Source organism: Hyperolius riggenbachi, chromosome 2 (genome assembly GCF_040937935.1).
Source record: "Hyperolius riggenbachi isolate aHypRig1 chromosome 2, aHypRig1.pri, whole genome shotgun sequence".
NCBI lineage: Eukaryota > Metazoa > Chordata > Amphibia > Anura > Hyperoliidae > Hyperolius > Hyperolius riggenbachi.
In genome coordinates, this window is record NC_090647.1 from 191,848,535 (window position 1) to 191,865,215 (window position 16,681).

At 43.7% G+C, this 16,681-nt stretch overlaps 1 long non-coding RNA gene across 1 annotated transcript; it reads left to right on the top strand.

Annotated features, from left to right (window-relative positions):
* The first annotated feature begins 9,691 nt into the window (after positions 1-9,691).
* LOC137544188 (uncharacterized) lies at positions 9,692-13,689 on the top strand. Its single transcript, XR_011025771.1, has 3 exons — positions 9,692-9,904; positions 12,962-13,128; positions 13,609-13,689. It is a non-coding gene; the product is annotated as an uncharacterized lncRNA (long non-coding RNA).
* The last annotated feature ends 2,992 nt before the right edge of the window (positions 13,690-16,681 follow it).

Genomic DNA, 16,681 nt, shown 5'->3' on the forward strand with positions numbered 1-16,681 from the left:
GTTACTAAAAACAACGGTAAGAGGTGCCCAGAAATATTTTTATTTCTAAATCAAAAAGTTTAGGAGTAAATAAATCTTACCTCCATCAATGAACTGGGTACATATAACATTTACTGATGCTCAAAAAACAATGTGTTTCATGGGTACTGGCCCGCTTCCTCAGGTCAATAATAATAATGCACCAGTGGGCTCCTGGTCTATCTCATTACAGAATCTTCGTGGTTGGAAGCTCGACCACCAGGAGTCATCCCAAAATCTTCTTTTAAATTCTGAGTATTTGTGCATAATGAGAAGAAGACATGCCCTCTCACCAGCATCATAGGAATCCACTGAACTCACTGCACCCCCTATCTCTTTCCTATCAGCAATCACACATGACTCCTAACAATATCTACCTGAAGTTACAGGCGGGTACTTAGTTTCTCCAAGTAATTGCATGTTTTTCCTAAGCAAGTCAATGTAAGAGGAAACTAAGTTTATAAAAGACTCCATTGCCAAACCCCCCTTCTGGCCCAATTCATCGTTCTGATTCATTTTTCCATACTTAAAATGTGAATGACAGATTTGGATCATGCTACACAAGTTATAGACAAGATTAAACTCTATGATGTCTGAACAAAGTAATGCTTTCATATTCCCCCTTTGCCAGGCCCGGATTTACATCACAGGAGCCCATAGGCAATGATGTCCTGGCACTCCTAGACTTCACGACTCCATGAACCTACACCCCCCCCCCCCCCCGAACCACAATGCAAGCTGGCCCAGCTGTCACTTCTCTCTTACTTACCTTGTCCATCATAGGTAGCTACAGGTGCCCCAATGCATTAGGTAGTCAGAGGAACTCTCAGTAGTAAAGTAGCTAGTGGTGCCCCTGACAGAAGGGAGTTCTAGTCAGTGGAATCATATGCTGAGAGCTGGGTGAGTAACTTCTCATTTACACTCTGCTCGGGACTCTGCATAGGGAAGGAGGGAGGCACTAGAGGAGGGGATTGAGCCGCCTTTCCATCATCAGGCGCCTGTAGGCACGTGCCCACAATGCCTTATGATAAATCTGGCCCTGCCCTTTGCTCTCAAAAAGAAAAGTTAAATGTGGCTGCATATCTATTCCTAATTCACAGTATTCAGGGTAGCCCAATTGGCAAACTCCAACTGATAGACAGAAGACAGTATTGAATCATAAGGTAGAAGCACAGACAGGTGCTTCTGAAGCCTACAGACATGGCCACACTTGTTGGTACCCTTAAAGCACACTTAAAGGTATTTTATACCTCCTAAAAAGTGATAAAATTAATTTTGAGGTGGTATTAAGTATTTAAGTAGTCAGTTTTAAATATTTTTTCAATTAACTGAAGGGTACTAACAAATTTCTCTACATTTTTGAGACAGCTAGAGTGGTCTAAATGGGCAAAACAATGTGTTGACAGGTAAAGAAGTCAATTTGATAGGTGCAAAAATCAAAGCAGGTCTTTTCGGCCTGGACGCCGCCATAGACATAATGTCATTAGGTCTATAGCTGCACTTCAGTGTAATTCGGTGCCAACCCCAAATTACTTCTCCCTCCCAGTTACTAGGACTTACCGTATATTCCGGCGTATAAGACGACCCCCCCCCCCCCCAACTTTTCCAGTTAAAATATAGAGTTTGGGATATACTCGCCGTATAAGACTACCCCTCTTGCTACGCACACCAAATAAAAAAATAAAAAAACATCATTAACTTATGCTATGTATGAACATATACTGGTGCTGTACTGTATGTGGTACCCAGTATATAGCAGTATATAGGCAACTGACTGTTTGGATTGGTTAACTCTCCCTCTCCCTAAGTGGATTGGTCAGCTTTCCTTGTCTCCCTGTTTATCAGAGCGGTATGGAAGAATAGATTGTGCTGTGCCCATAAAACACGCCTCTTTCACCCTTCTGGCCATCCTTGTATCTTATTTACCTCCAAAGCACTTGTCCCACTGTTTGTTTGTTTGTTTTGTTTTGTTTCTTTGTAGGCTTCAAGCCTTTTAACAGACTCCATTATGCTTACTTTCCTACCTATGATTATGCTGGTGTTTTCTTTTATTTGTGAAACCTATCCATCCTCTGGAATCCTATATTATATTAAAACCCCTGTGTCCCTGCGTCCTCTCCTGTCCTTTTGTATGTGATTTTTTTTGCTACTGCGCATGTGTAGCACGCTCGCAGCCATTGGGACATGAGGTGGACGGGGCAGGGGGGCGTATGTGTGCGCGCGGTGCGCCAGCTGGCGTGTGTGCGCTCTGTGTAGGGGAGAAAGGCAGTGCAGGTTCACACCCAAAGCCTAGCGCCCCTTTTTTAAATGAGCCTTAAGCCTAGTGTGTGTATACTTGCAGTTAAGGGATGCAAAAAAAAAAAAACTGATTTTGTTTCATGCATTTTGCAGACTTTTGCATCAATGAGATACAGAATGTAGAGTTTCCGGGTATCTCTTATACTGTTGCCATTGTTTCCTGCAAGTTTTCTAACAAAAATGTAAAATTAACCCCGATGTGGTTACAAATGCTCTCATTCGCGTGCATTATAGAGCAACCAGAAGGCTGAACAGCTGTTTTGCCATTTATCTGAAATAAACTATTATCTAATATATTATAAACACGGCATCTTTAATTATTTTTGTATTTTTTTTTAAGTTAACCAGAGAGGATTAAAAAATAATTTATACATACCTGGGGCTTCCTCCAGCCCCATCCGCACGGATCGCAGCCACGCCGCTGTCCTCAGCCTTCTCCAGCTCCGGTACCAGGTCCCCTAATTTCGGCCAGCCGCGGCCAGTCTGAACATACACAGTGCGCTCCCTCCATCTCTCTCCAGCAGCTGGGAGCTACTGCGCCTGCGCAGTACTATTCTCCGCTGGAGAGAGATGGAGGGAGTGCACTGCGCTTGCGTCCACTGGCCTCGACTGGCCAAAGTTACGGGACCCGATACCGGAGCTGGAGAAGGCTGAGGATGGCGGCGTGGGAGGAATCTGTGCAGATGGGGCTGGATGGAGCCCCAGGTATGTATAACACTTTTACTTGTAATCCTCTCTGGTTAACGTTAAGTAGGTGGGGTGTAATATATTTAATAATTCACAATGATCTATGGATATTTAAATGTAGACACTCCATATTACCTGTATACAGTGGAAATAGGGCAAGTGTATAGACAAAAAATTATTTTTTAGCATATTGAACTTGTGATGGATTCACCTATGCTAAATGCGCCCAGCATATGAAAATGCACATAAAGGTGTAATGTAGAGTACCCCTTTAGCCGCCTAGCCTGTTAAAATATAGCAATGTTTATATTAGAGTCCAGGCTCTTTTTGGAGTATGTGATGTGTTTATTTTCAGCTCTGGGGGAAATTGGTTGTCTATTTACCGTATTTCGCGCCGTATAAGACGCTCCGGAATATAAGACGCACCCAGGTTTAGAGGGCAAAAACCAGGAAAAAAAATACTAAACCTGGTGCGTCCATATTCCAGGAGCGTCTTGTACATATCCTTGTGTGTCCTCATGTGTGCTCCTGTGCCCCCCATATCCTCATGTGTCCTTCTGTGTGTCCTCCTGTGCCCCCCATGTGTCCTTCTGTGTGTCCTGTGTCCTCATGTGTCCCCCCACGTGTCCTTCTGTGCCCCTCCTGTGTGTCCTCATGTGTGCTCCTGTGCCCCCCATATGACCTCCAGTGCCCCCCATATGTCCTCCAGTGCCCCCCATATGTCCTGCAGTGCCCCCCATATGTCCTCCAGTGCCCCCATATGTCCTCCAGTGCCCCCCATATGTCCTCCAGTGCCCCCCATATGTCCTGCAGTGCCCCCCATATGTCCTCCAGTGCCCCCCATATGTCCTCCAGTGCCCCCCATATGTCCTCCAGTGCCCCCCATATGTCCTCCAGTGCCCCCATATGTCCTCCAGTGCCCCCCATATGTCCTGCAGTGCCCCCATATGTCCTGCAGTGCCCCGATATGTCCTCCAGTGCCCCCCATATGTCCTGCAGTGCCCCCCATATGTCCTCCAGTGCCCCCCATATGTCCTGCAGTGCCCCCCATATGTCCTGCAGTGCCCCCCATATGTCCTCCAGTGCCCCCCATATGTCCTCCAGTGCCCCCCATATGTCCTGCAGTGCCCCCCATATGTCCTCCAGTGCCCCCCATATGTCCTCCAGTGCCCCCCATATGTCCTGCAGTGCCCCCCATATGTCCTGCAGTGCCCCCCATATGTCCTCCAGTGCCCCCCATATGTCCTCCAGTGCCCCCCAGCCTTCCTCCCTCCCACCTGCGTCTCCTGGCCCCCCCGGATGAAAATGTCAATAGCAGCGGCAACTTACCTTTGGCAGGCTCCCGCGCTGATCCTATATCATCGCGCTGCCCCCCCCCGCTAGCCTCCTCTGCCTCCCGACTCTGTATCTGGCCCCCCCGGGTGAAGGAATAAGTATCGGAAGCTTACCTCCGCAGGGCGCCCGCGATGACTGCAGACGTCCGTCTTCAGGGCACTTCTCGCTCTAGTTACCGGCTTGAACTGATGACGCGCAGTTCAAAGCCAGCCACTAGAGCGAGAAGTGCCCTGAAGATGGATGTCTGCAGTCATCGCGGGCGCCCTGCGGAGGTAAGCTGCCGATACTTATTCCTTCACCCGGGGGGGCCAGATACAGTGGGGGGAGGCAGAGGAGGCTAGCGGGGGGGGGGCAGCGCGATGATATAGGATCAGCGCGGGAGCCTGCCAAAGGTAAGTTGCCGCTGCTATTAACACTCCATCCGGGGGGCCAGGAGACTCGGGCAGGCATGGGGAAAGCAGGCAGGGAATCCCCAACATGGCGGCGGTTCGGAACGGCGGGCGTTATTAAGTTGGGGATTCCCTGCCTTTGCCGTATAAGACGCAGGGACTTTTTCTCCCCATTTTTGGGGGAGAAAAAGTGCGTCTTATACGGCGAAAAATACGGTACTTCCCTAGAGAGAGCAATAAACCCTGAAGCAGATCCACTTCACATTCCTTGTTCCTGCTTAATAGAGACACCAATAGCTAGTCAGGAACCAGACTTGTCATAAAACTATAAATGTCAAACAGATATTCACCATGCCTGTCCTTCAGAAACCCAGCGCCAGTGTCCTCTAATTCCACTTTGATATATACTGTAGAATTCCACATGATGCCATAATTCGATGTATATTGCGGATCCTCTTGGGCCCAGGCATTCACAATTCACAGTGCGTAATGCGACAAGCACAGTTCACCTTCTGAGATGTTAATTGATACAGTGGGTTGCAAAAGTATTCGGCCCCCTTGAAGTTTTCCACATTTTGTCATATTACTGCCACAAACATGCATCAATTTTATTGGAATTCCACATGAAAGACCAACACAAAGTGGTGTACACATGAGAAGTGGAACGAAAATCATACATGATTCCAAACATGTTTTACAAATAAATAACTGCAAAGTGGTGTGTTCATAATTATTCGGTCCCCTTTGATCTGAATGCAGTCAGTTGCCTATAGACATTGCCTGATGAGTGCTAATGACTAAACCGAGTGCACCCGTGTGTAATCTAATGTCAGTACAAATACAGCTGCGCTGTGAGGGCCTCAGAGGTTGTCTAAGAGAATATTGGGAGCAACAACACCGTGAAGTCCAAGGAAAACATAAGACAGGTCAGGGATCAAGTTATTGAGAAATGTAAAGCAGGCTTAGGCTACAAAAAGATTTCCAAAGCCTTGAACATCCCACGGAGCACTGTTCAAGCGATCATTTAGAAATGGAAGGAGTATGGCACAACTGTAAACCTACCAAGACAAGGCCATCCACCTAAACTCACAGGCCCAACAAGGAGAGCGCTGATCAGATATGCAGCCAAGAGGCCCATGGTGACTCTGGACGAGCTGCAGAGATCTACAGCTCAGGTGGGAGACTCTGTCCATAGGACAACTATTAGTCATGCACTGCACAAAGTTGGCCTTTATGGAAGAGTGGCAAGAAGAAAGGCATTGTTAACAGAAAGCATAAGAAGTCCCGTTTGCAGTTTGCCACAAGCGATGTGGGGGACACAGCAACCATGTGGAAGAAGATGCTCTGGTCAGATGAGACCAAAATGGAACTTTTTGGCCAAAATGCAAAACGCTATGTGTGGTGGAAAACTAACACTGCTCATCACTCTGAACACACCATCCTCACTGTCAAATATGGCGGTGGCAGCATCATGCTCGGGGGGGGGGGGGGGGGGTGCTTCTCTTCAGCAGGGACAGGGAAGCTGGTCAGAGTTGATGGGAAGATGGATGGAGCCAAATACAGGGCAAACTTGGAAGAAAACCTCTTGGAGACTGCAAAAGACTTGAGACTGGGGCGGAAGTTCACCTTCCAGCAGGACAATGACCCTAAACATAAAGCCAGGGCAACAATGGAATGGTTTAAAACAAAACATATCTATGTGTTAGAATGGTCCAGTCAAAGTCTAGATCTAAATCCAATCGAGAATCTGTGGCAAGATCTGAAAACTGCTGTTCACAAACGCTGTCCATCTAATCTGACTGAGCTGGAGCTGTTTTGCAAAGAAGAATGGGCAAGGATTTCAGTCTCTAGATGTGCAAAGCTGGTAGAGACATACCCTAAAAGACTGGCAGCTGTAATTGCAGCAAAAGGTGGTTCTACAAAGTATTGACTCAGGGGGCCGAATAATTATGCACACCCCACTTTGCAGCTATTTATTTGTAAAAAAAATGTTTGGAATGATGTATGATGTTTCGATCCACTTCTCACATGTACACCACTTTGTATTGGCCTTTCACGTGGAATTCCAATAAAATTGATGCATGTTTGTGACAGTAATGTGACAAAATGTGGAAAACTTCTAGGGGGCGGAATACTTTTGCAACCCACTGTAGCTAATTCACAGCCTGAGATATCGATTCCCTAGACAGGGAAGGTGTCACCCCAAGCAAGTTTGAGATCTATAATTTCAGCGCATGATGACCGAGTCTAAAATTGTGTTTTTTATATCATATCTTGGATATCCACAGAGTTATGGCATAATTGTATAAATGCCAAACTCCTTTCCCCCTAAACAAGGGGCCAGACCTCAGCCTGAGGTCAAATTGAAATGGGTGGGGGAATCATCTCCTATTACCATCTCCACCCTTAAGTGGAGAAAGAGTTAACTAGCTGGACACACAGGCTGTCAAAAGAAGTCCTCAGCCTGCCTATGTACCATCAAGGTTTTGGCTGTTATCCATGGACTACTATCCAGTATCCACAGAACTTTGCATAATTGGACTATATCTTCTGTTTTGGAATTTCCATTCCAAAGGACATGGTAACTTGACACATTGCTCTATAACTAGTTAGAATGTTTTCACTTTTATTCCCTTTATTTTTAACTATAACAATCTGTTTCAATTGCTGTATTTAGTTTATGCATTCTTTTATTATAAAATAAACAATTAAAAATTGTTTGTCTAAGTGCTTGTTCTGAAAGTTCTGCAAAGAGTTTCCGTGTCTCCTAAGGGAAACATTGTCATAACTGTTTTATTGATATTGTTATTTTGCTACATCTAGAAAGGATGTTGAATTAACCTTTTTTCCTACAGGATTTAGCTAGAGTTAGATTTGCTTATTCACACGCTTATTGCTAATTGGTGGCAATGACCTGGTCTCTCTGACTTGAGATCACAGATTGTATCGTTTGTACATACAACCAAAATTGTACTGTGTGCGGACACACCAACCAATCCCAAAGGTTACTTTGCCTGCAGTGCTGCATGCCTTCAGGATTCCCTCATGGTCTGAAGCTGAATGGTAAACTGCGCCAAAGGGAGCAGGAATGACAGCAGGAGGCTGACTTCGCATTCATCACAGAACTTACCTATGTTAAAGTCCAACTCCTTGAGAAAATGATAATTTTGTTTTGAATTGAATGGAAAGGTTGGAAAGGAATGTAAAGTTGGAACCACTTTGATTTTAAGTTTCCATTACATGCTTGCATTTTATGTGTGACAATTAGCAGGCAAATTTTCACATAGAAAGAAATAAAAATGTGCACATTTTATGAGACTTGTATGCAAAATTTTGGATGCAATAAACACATATGATAACTTCCTTCTTTGTTGCTTTCTTTGTTTAACGTACGCAAATTTTTTAATTTCACAAAAATGCAAAAACCGATCAATCAGAAGAATCAGAATCAGAATCGCATTTATTTCGCCAAGCACGACTGGGTCATGCCTGGAATTGGGTTTGGCACATGAATACAGGGCATATATATAGAACATAGAAGTCAAGAGCATAGCACATAGTAGACATCACTTCATCTCAACATACATACATAATACTTTTCCAAACATCTGCCATGTGGTTTGCAGGCAGAAAGTCAAAGTCACCATGGGGGGTTTGCGGGGGGGGGGGGAGAGCACGGGCAGAGTTTATAGAGTTCAGCGAAGTTACAGCTGAGGGGAAGAAGCTGTTTTTGTGTCTCGCGGTCTTAGTGGCGATGGACCGGTACCTCGCGTACCTACGCCCCAGGGGGAGCTGATTGAAAAATTGGTGGCCAGGGTGGGAGGGATCCTTGGCAATCTTCAATGCCCTGGAGCGTAGTCTGGCATTATAGAGGAAGTCTAGGGCAGGGAGTGTATTCCCGATGATCCTTTCCTCTGACCTGATGACCCTCTGTAGTTTGCGTCTTTCGTCTTCGGTGGAGCCAGCATACCAGACAGTGATGGAAGAACAGAGGACGGATTCGATGGTTGCGGTATAGAAGTTCGTCAGGAGTTCCCGTGACATGCCGAACTTCTTCAGTTGGCGGAAGAAGTAAAGCCTCTGCTGTGCTTTCCTCTGGGTGGAGACAGTGTTTGCCTTCCACTTCAGGGTGTTGGAGATGGTGGTGCCCACGAGGCGGACACAGGGCACTTTCTCCACCTCCGTTCCACCAATGTGCAGTGGAGGTGGGGTGGAGGCATGTTTCCTAAAGTCAATGATAATCTCAACCGTTTTTGCATTGTTGAGGACCAGCTTGTTCTCCTTGCACCAGTGGCAGATCCTGTCCACCTGGTGGCGGTATGCCTGCTCATCATTATTGGAGATCAGGACGACTATGGTGGTGTCGTCTGCAAATTTGATTACCTTGACAGAGCTCGCCGAGGATCTGCAATTGTTCGTGTAAAGGGAGAACAGGAATGGTGACAAGACGCAGCCTTGTGGGGCCCCTGTGTTGGTGGTCTTTGGTTGCGAGGAGGTGGAGCCCAGCTTTACCACCTGGGATCTGTTTGTAAGGAAGTCATTGATCCACAGTTGGAGTGTGGGGTGGACCCCGAGCTCAGCCAGGTTCTCTTGTAGTATTTGGGGGCTAATGGTGTTAAATGCCGAGCTGAAGTCAAGGAGGAGAACCCTGGCATATGAATTTGGTTTGTCAAGGTGGTTGTTGACAAGCTCCAGACAGATATTAATGGCGTCGTCGGTCGACCTATTTGCCCTGTAGGCAAATTGGTACGGGTCTAGCTGGGTTTCTGCTTTGTGTTTAAGGAGGGGCAGGACCACTTTTTCGAAAGCGGGATTGTCAGCCATAAAATAAAATTCCATTTACCGGTACCCACTGCTCTGTATTTATTATGCAGTCTACAACATGAGGGTCCTTTTACACTTTATCAGTTGCTGTCAGTTGTAACTGAAAGGACAACTGATGTGCAGTCCAGGGTCCATGTTTCCCTATGGCCTCTATCACACTATACGCTGAAATGCAACACAAGTCATGGATGGTGCATTCATGTTTGGCTTAATTTTGGATTACCACAAAGATAACCTGGCTTTCTAGATGCACAAGCGCTAAATTATTTTATGAACAAAGAATGATTATCATTTTACTTCATAACAGTAATGTTAGTTCATCTGAATATATTACATGCAAGGCCATATTTGAGGTATGAATCATTGCTATTGTCTAACGTATTTTTATCTGTTTCTGTGAACGAGACCAGCTGTCATATTTTTCACAAGAGACATCATTTTGCACTTCAGTTTTAGGAGTATATCTGCCATTATCATACACTCAATTTCCCACAGAAATAAAAATGTAAATAGTTTTATGTATGAGCGATATCAAACCTAATCAGAATTCCTCAATGCCCTCTCATGAGTTATCTCATCTTAGCTTCACATGTAGGGCCTGATTCAATTAAAAGAGTAAAACAAAATAAAAATTGGCTCAAACCTGTCGGTCTTTATCACACACAATTCTGCTTTAATTGCTGGACTGACACTTGCGATGCAGATGTGAAAATGAATGTGTCCCATGCTTTAGAACAATTATTATTACTATTTAGTATTTATATAGCGCCGACATCTTTAGCAGTGCTGTACAAAGTATATTGTCTTGTCACTTAACTGTCCCTCAGAGGGGCTCACAATCAAATCCCTACCATAGTCTTATGTGTGTGTATGTATGTATGAATCGTGTAGTGCAGAGTTCCCCAACCCTATCCTCAAGGCCCAACAACAGTACATGCTTTGCAGGCAACCACATACAGTCACAGGTGGGGTAATTAGTGTCTCAGCAGAGCTGATTAACTACCCTTGTGAATTTCCACAAAACATGCACTGTTGGTGGGCCTTGAGAATAGGGTTGGGGAACACTGGAGTAGTGTATGTATAGTATTCTAGGGCAATTTTAGGGGTAAGCCAATTAACTTATGTGTATGTTTTTGGGATGAGGGAAGAAACCGGAGTGCCTGGAAAAAACCCACGCAGACACGGGGAGAACATACAAACTCCTTGCAGATGTTTACCTGGCTGGGATTCGAACTGGCGAGAGCGCTATCCACTATGCCATTGTACTGCCCTATGAGAGCCCTATGGCCCATATTTACACTATGGCCCATATTCAATTAACTTTTTTCCTCACCTCTGAGGAAACCCGGCTACGGGTGAAAAGCGTCACGTGGGCTGTGTCATGTGACTAGCTGTCTCCACTGCCTTCACCCGCTCCCCGACCAAAAGGGCCGCAGCGCGGCGCTTGAAAGCACACCACCAAGGGGCACGCTGGGAACCCGGTTTCGCTAGCTATACAGCACCGGCAGTACCCACCCCAGAAGCAATACGCCATACGTACTAGGACGCGTGAGTCCCAGCGAGCGCCGGTCCACAGACTTGCATAGTCAGGTATGCTAATGGTAACATTAGCCATGCATGTAATGAGGGGTGTCTAGAGGCATATTTCTTCACTTTGCTACATGCTGTGTACTGCTTAACTGCTGCTACCGCCTGTATGAACTGGCTGCATGGAGATACTTGCTACTGTTGCCTTATTTACTGCATTGCGAGCACAAATCATATGCTATCAAGGGGGCCCCGAAGACAAATACACTGTTATGGACATTAGGAGTGCACTCCTTTAGTACAGGGTCCTTTGCTCTACAATGCTTACAGTCTATCTATGTTTTTAATAGGGGAGGGTTAAAGGGATTTTTTTCATCTGTGTGTATTTATAATAATAAAGTGCCTTTTTTGTGATTAATAGAGGCTCCATAAACTACTATTTTCAATTAACTTTTTTACCTAAGTTTTTTCCAAGGAGATAATTTTTCATCTTCTGTTTAAAATAACTTTTCAGCACTCTGCAATTGAAAAAGTACCAACAGTAGGTGAAAAAGTACTGTCGAAATTATTCTGAGTATTTTCTTGCTTGCTGGTGACTTAAAAGGCATTTTATTGATAAGGTGTGAAAATATCACCTAGGAGAAAACTTAGGAGAAAAAGTAAATTGCTTATGGGCCTGTGACTATAAAACTTTTCTATAAGAGTTTTCTCCTAGGAGATATTGTTCATCTTTTCTTTAACCTCCTTGCCGGTCTAATTCCCCCGGCAAGGAGGCAGCGCAGCACTGTTTTTTTTATTTATTTTTTTAAATCATGTAGCGAGCCCAGGGTTCGCTACATGATAGCCGCTGAGCAGCGGCAGCTCTGCAGCCACTCCGATCGCTTCCGTCGATCAGAGTAAGCAGGAAATCCCGTTCAGAACGGGATTTCCTGCTGGGCTTCTCCGGTCGCCATGGCGACGGGGCGGGATGACGTCACCGACGCCATAGACGTCGGGACGTCATAGGGAATCCCAATCCACCCCTCAGCGCTGCCTGGCCCTGATTGGCCAGGCTGCGCAGGGGTCTGGGGGGGGAGGCGGCTCGGCGCGGCGGATTGCGGCGGATCGGCGGTGAGTGGCGCCGATCGGAAGTTACAAGCAGCTAGCAAAGTGCTAGCTGCTTGTAACAAAAAAAATTATGCAAATCGGCCCAGCGGGGCCTGAGAAATCCTCCTGTGCAGGTTACCCCGAGCTGAGCTCGGGATAACTGGCAAGGAGGTTAAAATACCTTTCAGCATTTTCCAATTAAAAAACTACCAACAACTGGGTAAAAATATACTATGAAAATTATTTAAAGTATTTTCTTGCTTTTTGGTGGTTTAAAAAGTGTTTTATTGACCAGGGCCCTTATTCTATTGATTTTTTCTCATATGTCTTCTCCTTGGTGATATTTTCACACCTTATCCATAAAATGTCTTTTAGCCACTAGGAAGCACAGAAATACTTACAATAACTTTGATAGTAGTTTTTCACCTAATGTTTTGTACTTTTTCACTTGCAGAGTGCTGAGAAGTTATTTTAAACAGAAGGTGAAAAATGATCTCCTAGGAGAAAACTTGGAAGAAAAAGTGAATTGAATAAGGGCCAATGTCCATACGATTGTATGGGAAATGCGTTAAAGTGTTAATATTGTGCAATGCAATCTGCATAGATTAAACACACTTATTTGATGATGTTTGTAGGCGGTTGGCAATTTGTTTATTGACGGAATAAAAATAGTGTGATTCCACCCCCAAATAGTCCAGCGCCACAAGTACAAACAAACGAGAAACGGGGCTTTCTTAGAATCAATATTTTCTTCTTATTATTATTTATTCTTCATTCGTAATATCTTCAAACTGCAGGGATACAAAACCAGACCTTCACTTCGCATAAAAAGACTGCCTGACACGTGTTTCATGGCCAAAAGCTGTTCCTCAGAGGCACACTGTATAAAAATATCCGTGAGCCTACGATCAATGGTACCGCAATCTGAATTCTATAGAAGAAGCGTACTCCACAACAATCCCATGTATGTATGGCAATTTGTTTAGCTGATTTATTTACCAACACACGTAACTTGTTGCCTACTACTTTATCAACTATTTGTTATTATTTTTAGTGTATTTTTTATGTTTCTTTATTATTTTAATAAACATTTTTTTTAAAAAGTGCAGATGCCACTCTCCCAAACCTTTTCAAACCCTTATCCCCCCATGAAGGAGTTTATTTTTTAGGGCTGATATTGACCATGAAGGCTGCAAATGCAAACATTATGCTGCCCAAACAGTAATAGCCCACATGGTTGTTGATATTAGGTGTATGCTACAGGGGTGAAAACCGTTGCAAAGCAATGTCAAGCACAAGGGAAGAGGTGGGGTTAATATGGAGTACCTAAGCTGGAGTCCTTACAGCATTCATATACAGTATTTCACTTTGGTCTGTTCTGCTACATGAATACGGTGTTCTCTTTCTCTTCTGTCTGACCAATTACATTTCTGCACCCTTCAAGAACTTGATGGCTCAGGCCATGGCATCTGACAGTCAAGATTATCCTTCCTCCCATGAAGCACTGCAGAGTAGTGTGTAATCAACATAAAATACAACATTTCCTTTAAAAAAGAAGAGGGAAAAAACATTCCAGCTGTAGCCATGTGACTAGAAAGATAGGGAGTAAGGAAGTCAGGAAAGGTATGTGCGATGATCTTTCAACAAATATCTTTCATTCACAAAGCACTGTGGCTTACTGGTTAGAACTCTCACCTTGCAGTGCTGGGTCCACAGTTCAAATCCCAGCCAGGGTACTATCTGCACAGAGTTTGTATGTTCTCCCTCTGTCTGTGTGCGTTTCCTCCGGACACTCTGGTTTCCTCCCACATCCTAAAAACATGCAGATAAGTTAATTGGCTTCCCCCGAAATTGGCCCTAGACTACAATAAACATACATTACATGATACATACATAGACAAATGATTATGATAGGGATACATACATAGACATATGACTATGGAAAGGATTAGATTGTGAGCTCCTCTGAGTGACAAAACAATGTACTCTGTACAGCACTGTGGAAGATGTCAGCGCTACTGTATATAAATACTAAATAATAATATTTCACTATTCAAGGTATGTGGGGGGGAAAATAGGCCCATTTTCAAAAAAGACGGAGAATGGATTTAAAGAGAATCTGTAACAATGTAACTAAAAAAACAACCACTGTGGGATACTTACCTCGTGAGGGGGAGACCTCTGGATCCTAATGAGGCTTCCACATCCTCCTAAGCCTCAGTCATCCAGTGTTGGCATCCCCCAAACACCCACGATGTAAACATTTACCTACCACAATCCCGCACTGGTGCAGTAGCTGCTTTCCGATGGAGTGGAAATAACCAAGCCCAATTGGGTATGTTCTACTGCAGAGGCACCTTGCGCCTGCGCAGTATAGCGGATATGACCTACTGCGCCAGCACCACAGCCGACATCCTTGTCGGCTGTGGTTTAAGGGAGCCACCACTGGATCCCTGAGGCTTAGGAGAATGGGAGAAGCCCAATTAGGATCCAAAGGCTTCCCCCTCCCAAGGAAAGCACCCCCCAGGGGATGTTTTATTTGTTACAGATCCTCTTTAAGGTTTTCCATATCCAGAATGTCATAGCACTGTAGTTTAAAGCAGCATGAAGGCAGCCAACCAAATGACTTACAGCTTGCTTTATGACATTGAAATGTTTACTATTACACTTGTTTTCTTGCTAGTTTTTCCAAGTTAGTGTGAGCATAACTCACCAACCGGTTATACTGCTGACAGCGGGTCACAAGCTGACAGCACATGAACTTCTGCCATAAATCTTCGACAGCTTTAATTATAGTATGAAGAAGCAAGGTTATGCTAATATATCATGGGAAAATATTTATTTGTTGAAGCAGATATTTAATTAGCCCTGAAATGCTCTTTTTTTATGTCAAACGTGTTAAACTCTTCCTGACGGGACTTTATGATATTTCATCTTGTAATGCACCAATATATGTAAATGTATTTCCATATATGTAATAATGTCGTAAAATATTACAACAGTACTCAGATTTTGTGCTATGACATGGCAATACCCCCATTTATAATGGCTTAAGCTGCGGACTTTAATTTCAGTTCTTGAAAACTAATGTGCATTTATAAGCTGGCAATGTCATCTTGGTTTCAATTATTTAACAGAAAATGGTAAACAGTCGTCCGTATATTTATAGCATATCACAGAACAAGCACTTATCTGCTATATGAGCAGCTTCCCATCGGCATTGCACATATATATATTATTTTCTGTGCCTTCACTATTCACAATGCAACAGAGATTCACCAACAAAATCAAATTAACATTCTCTTCGGTAGATGCTGCATCCAGCTTAGAAAACAATATATTATTCTATGAAAAAAAAAACAATCTGGCCCAAATGAGAACTCATTTCCATAACAATGCTTATCCAGCGCTGTTTGATTTTTTTCTTATTTCCTTATTTCTTCATTTTTGTTTGCTATTTTCTTGCGGTTTTCAAAATCCAAAGTGAAACGGTGATGTGGCTATATGGTAAGCCTCAGGTGCGATTATGCATGGGCAATATAACAAAATGTAATCTGTTTTCTCCAAAATCTATTCCATTGAGAAAATGCAATAAGGAAAAATATGGAAAGATAATGTCTTTCCTGAGTGACAGATACGCTGTTTAATTGCTGCATTGGAATTCCATAGCAAGTATTTATGGCAGTACTTGTTTTTTTTTTCTTTTTTTTTCTTCAATGTTGTTCTTGTTGATGGTGCGTTTAATAGCAAAGAGACAGGGAGCTTGTGTGAGCTGGAAGCAAATCATGCTGTGGGTTAAAGTTTAAAATACATTAAATGCATTCAAAACTAGGTAAACCACTTAAAAGAAGTAGGAAAATGAAAATAACCACAACATAGTGGTCAGATTAAGTGATTTATTGCAGCTACAAAATCCTCCCTAGATTTGGTCCTTGACATTAGCGTTGGCCCTCATCATCGCTACACGTTTTATACGTAGCGTATTCTCTGCCTGTGCTTGGGAACTGTTCCATTCTGTTCAGTGAAATTTTCAGATAAAATGTTCTGGCAGAATTCTAAGCAAGGTGAATGCCGAATGCATACAGATCGCATTGTGTAGCCTTGATTTTCAACAGCAACAATTGCAAAGAAAGACAATGCCCTTGGCCAATGCTATACGTCTATCCAATTAACAAAGGAATAGGGAATGATTGGGGGGAGGGGGGGTGGCAAAATAGACTTTCAAAGCAACTCACTGCAGCCTATCAACCTATATACCAGCCACATGTCCTCTACAAAACACTGAGAAATACATCTGCTGAATATGAATTTGAAAATCATATATCTTGCCATCATAACTCATATAAATTTTAATAACAGGAGTTTAGCTTCTCTGTATTAATAAAGCACTAACGTTGATGCATTATGCATGACAATACCTTTGCTATAAGGAGACTCCGCTGTAATTTAAATTAAAATGTTTGAATTTTTTTTTCTTAGAAAAAGAAAGCTGTGTGGTGCCTACAATTTCAAGCAAT